We start from the raw sequence: 5284 nt of genomic DNA on the forward strand, positions 1-5284 counted from the left end.
TGTTTACTCACTCCTTGCTGATATGGTGGCTGAATAGCATTCTGATTATTTCCCCAGCTAAAATTTGGATGATTTATGTTGTTAGGATGATAGGTCGCTGGCACAGGCTGCTGTTGTCGCTAATAATTATTCACATACTGAACAGATTCGTTGACAAGAGAACACTGATCCGTAGCATGAGAACCTGCACAAAGCTCACAAACCATAGCTATTTGATTAACTCCATACGTAGCCAAAGAATCAACCTTCATTGATAGCGCTTGGAGCTGGGCTGCAATAGCGGTGGCTGCATCAACTTCCAGAATACCTGCGACCTTGCCTGACGTCATCCTCTGAGTTGGGTTTTGATGCTCATTTGCAGCCATCGTCTCGATAAGATTATACGCCTCAGTATAGCTTTTAGCCCATAAGGCGCCTCCAGCTGCTGCATCGAGCATGGGCCGAGATTGGGCCCCCAAACTATTATAAAAACCAGTGATTACCATCCAATCCGGCATTCCATGATGTGGACATTTTCTCAACATTTCCTTGTAGCGTTCCCAAGCCTCGCACATAGATTCTGTAGGTTACTGCGCAAACTGAGTAAGAGCACTCCTCATAGCAGCAGTCTTTGCCATTGGATAAAACTTCACCAGAAACTTTTGCGCAAGATCTTGCCACGTAGTGATTGACCCAGCTGGTTCAGAATATAACCAGTCTTTAGCTTTATCCCTCAGTGAGAATGGGAAAAGCCTCAACTTGATAGCCTCATCAGTCACGCCATTATACTTAAAAGTGCTGCAGATCTCGACAAAATTCCTTATGTGCATGTTGGGGTCTTCAGTTGCCGCTCCTCCAAACGAAACAGAATTCTGCACCATCTGAATAGTGCCCGGCTTGATTTCAAAGGTGTTAGCTTGAATAGCCGGATGAAGGATGCTTGACTGAATGTCATCAATTTTAGGCCGAGAAAAATCTATAAGAGCTGGATCAGCTTGAACAATACGATCTCCCATGTTTACTGGTTCTTTCTGCTCAGTTCCTGAATCCGAATCCTCAAAATCTAACTTCTCCGGAGTATCAAGAACTTCGTCTTTCTCCTCACCTGTATCTAAGGTCCTCTTGCGAGCACGAGAACGAGTTTGCATAAACGGTTGCTAAAGTACCTGAAACACAACCGAAAAGAGTAATTAACTACTACGTCCTAATCACTGAGTCCTAATGACCAATGATGGTAAGTACATAAACTAAACAAATACGCCGAGTCCCCGGCAGCGGCGCCAAAAACTTGTTAGGGCGAAATCATGCACTAATATTCACGCAAGTATACGCGTTCGCAAGTAATATAGAATACTTTCTAGTTCGTTCCCTCAGAGACTCAGACTAAGTTATTGTCTAATTAAACTCACTCACCAATGTATGATTACTTCTCAATGTTAAGATAACACTTAAAATTGTTGATTAAATATTAACTATAATTAACTACTTAATTAACCACTTAACTAACACTTCAATTTATCAATAATAAAACACTCATGAGATCACAACTTCATTATTAATTCCTTCTATAGCCATTGTTATTACCTTTAGCATGTGACAATGATGATATTAATCGAATAACACAAAACTGATAAAAGCCAACTTTCATTGTACTAATACCATTCTACCAAACATCCACAATTAAGATAGAAGTTGAATAGTCATCAATTATGTTGAGTTCCTATATGTCTACAGAATTTGACAACACAACGATTTAAGCACAAGTTATCCCTTTTGATTACATAGGGCAAATAAAACTGTTAGAGTTACCCACTAATCATGCACAACGTACATGAACCTATGCTAGCATGGAAAGTTCTAAATCTCAAGATCCACCGTCGCTTCACAAGAGATTAACACCCTATCTTATATGTTCGCGACGCACATAAGACGAATACGCACAACCAATACTAGATATCATGCAATCATCACACACTAAAGTATTAAACAATTAACTAAAGAATTCCATAATAAATCCGTTGAAACCCCATGATCACGATTAGCCCATAATAGATCTTATCGCCATCATGGGTTCATATGAAATCATGATAAACAACACAAGAAAATAATAACTAAACTAATTATATTAAAACAGAGTACGTCACAAGAGTAAATAAGTCAAAGCAAAAAAACTAGCATCCAACGTTACAACAAAACAAGAATCACAAGAATATATGCTTCCTCTTCGTTGCAGTGTGCTAAATCGGTCTTCTTCCTTATCTCCTTCGCTTCTTGCGCAAAACACAATCTAAAACATAATCTCCTTCTTATTCTCTATGAAAACGTCTCAAATCTACTTATATAATAGTCCCATAAAACTCAGATTACATAGAAGTTGGAAGCCAAACAGAAGTAGAAGTCTAAAATAATTCAGCTTTTTCCCCGACCCTGCGCGGCCGCTCAGCATTTCTGCGCGGGCGCGCAAGGCTGCTGCGCGGCCGCTCAGCATTGCTGCGCGGGCGCGCAGGACCCTACTGGAAAAATTCCAGGTTTGCTCCGTTTCTTCGCCGTAATCTGCCCGTTCTTTTCCTCTCGCAATGGTGAACACATGCCAAGGCTTATTCTTGATGATTCCTCCTCCGAAATGCAACTAATACCTTGAAATGCATAAACACTAGAAAAACGCATCAAATACACAAAATACTTGATTTCAAGACACCAATTTAAGCCATTTTAAGACGTTCTAAGTGGTATAAAATGCCACTTATCACCAGTCACCACAATTGAACTCGACGTTGAAGTTTTCATAGTTCATAAACATTTTTACAAGAACCATTTTTTATGAAGGAAGAAAATAGTGAGAAATAAGAGAGAGAATCATTTTGTGTGAGAATAGGATATGATATGACTGAGATGAAATGACGGTTAAATAGCCAAAGGAATATCAAGGGACTAGAGGACTGATTAATTATTAAGTGTAGAGTTAACTTAATTAATTAACCAAAAGATTTCTTTTTAAGGCGCGTCTCCCTATACTGATGTGTAATGATGACAGTGATATATTTATTCAGACATGCATAATTAGCAAATAAATTCACTTAATTTATCATGTATATTAAGTAGAATACATCAAATATTTCTTGCTTAATATCTAAAAATCATAGCATTTAGGACATATCAGGATTTGATCAATATACATCATGATTTGATCAAATATAAATTGAAATAAAAATTTACTTGTCCTAATTAACCATACCAAGTTCATTCACAAGCTTTGTAAATGTTGCTTCAGGTAATGGCTTTGTGAAGATATCGATCAGCTGCTGATCAGTAGGAATAAAATAAAGCTCTATTGTTCCTTCCATGACATGCTCTCTTATGAAGTGATATCTGATACTGACGTGCTTTGTAAGAGAGTGTTGTACCGGATTTCCTGTTATAGCAATAGCACTTTGATTATCACAATAAATAGGAATTTTTGAGAATGATAATTCATAGTCCATGAGCCGATTTCTCATCCATAACAACTGAGCACAACAACTCCCAGCTGCAATATATTCAGCCTCAGCAGTTGAAGTGGAAATAGATTTCTGCTTCTTACTGAACCATGAGACTAATCTGTGTCCCAAGAACTGACAGCTCCCTGATGTACTCTTCCTGTCTATTTTGCATCCAACAAAATCAGCATCTGAATAACCACATAATGCAAAGTCAGCTTCCCTTGCATACCAAAGTCCAAGTGAAACAATACCCTTGAGGTATCTGAAGATTCTCTTTACTGCAATAAGATGTGGCTCCCTTGGATTTGCCTGAAATCTTGCACACAAATAAGTGGCAAACATAATGTCTGGCCTGCTAGCAGTTAGGTATAACAGAGAACCAATCATACCTCTGTAAGATGTGACATCAACTGCTGTACCTTCATTTGGATCAAGTTTTGTGTAGTTGCCATAGGAGTACTTGTAGTTGCACTTTCTTGCATATTAAACCTCTTCAGTAGATTTCTTGTGTACTTGGACTGATTGATATAGATGCCATTATCAGTTTGTTTAATATACAAATCTAGAAAGTAGCTCATCTCTCCCATCATACTCATTTGATATCTTGATTGCATCAACTTTGAGAACTTATGACACAGTGTTTGATTAGTTGATCCAAAAATGATATCATCCACATAAATTTAGACTAGAAGCAAATCTTTACCTTTATTAAGATAAAATAGGGTTTTATCTATTGTACCTCTTTTGAATCCACTTTCAAGTAGAAACTGAGCAAGGGTTTCATACCATGCTCTAGGTGCTTGCTTCAGTCCATAGAGTGCTTTATCAAGTCTGTACACATAGTCAGGATATTTGGAATTCACAAATCCTGGTGGTTGTTCAACATAGACTTCTTCTTTAAGTTCTCCATTGAAAAATGCACTCTTGACATCCATCTGGAAGACCTTGAACTTCTTGTGAGCAGAATATGCCAAGAAGATTCTGATTGCTTCCAGCCTAGAAACAGGAGCAAATGTCTCATCATAGTCAATGCCTTCCTATTGGGAATATCCTTTAGCCACCAACCTTGCCTTGTTTCTGATGATTGTTCCATCAGAATCAGTCTTATTTCTAAAGACCCACTTTGTGCCCACAATTGACCTGTTCTTAGGTCTAGGCACCTGCTTCCACACTTCATTTCTTTCAAATTCATTCAATTCTTCTTGCATAGCCATGACCCAATCTGCATCCTTAAGTGCATCTTCTACTTTCTTTGGCTCCTCTTTTGAGAGTAGATTGTGATATAAGAATTCATTCTGAGTTGCACTTCTTGTCTTTACCCCATCATCAGGATTTCTAATGATCAGATCAGGAGTATGATCTTTAATCCATTTTCTGGCACTGGAAAGTGTCCTTCTGGAGCTAGATGCTCCCCCTGAATTGTATGCCTCTTCAAATACATTTGAGGCTCCCCCTGAATCTGTTGTATTATCTCCTGATGAGATATTGGGACTTGACTCATGTTCATTAGATGTTGAATCAACATTGGATTCTGAGAGATTAGATTGAGAAGAACCTTGAGATAATTCTTCAGTGTTGGTACCATCAGCTGACCCTTGTTGTTTCTCCCCCTCAACATGTGCAGGTTCATTAGTACAATGATTATCTTCAGAATTTGAAGGAGTGTCAGGATTTGGATCATCAGGATTTGACAGTTCATTAGAGTTTGATCCACATTCTATCAATGCATTTTCATTTGCAAAGATTAAGCTTTTATGGGTGTCTTCTTCAAAACCGGGAATCTTCTTATCATCGAAAGATACATTTATGGAGACTACTACAGTATA

The 5284-nt window shown here is 38.2% G+C and overlaps 1 non-coding gene across 1 annotated transcript; it reads left to right on the forward strand.

Annotated features, from left to right (window-relative positions):
• The first annotated feature begins 495 nt into the window (after nucleotides 1–495).
• On the forward strand, nucleotides 496–602 carry LOC141675923 (small nucleolar RNA R71). The gene has a single exon (XR_012556547.1). It is a non-coding gene; the product is annotated as a small nucleolar RNA R71 (small nucleolar RNA).
• Nucleotides 603–5284: the final 4682 nt, after the last annotated feature.

This window comes from Apium graveolens, chromosome 7 (genome assembly GCF_009905375.1).
Source record: "Apium graveolens cultivar Ventura chromosome 7, ASM990537v1, whole genome shotgun sequence".
Taxonomy (NCBI): Eukaryota; Viridiplantae; Streptophyta; class Magnoliopsida; order Apiales; family Apiaceae; genus Apium; species Apium graveolens.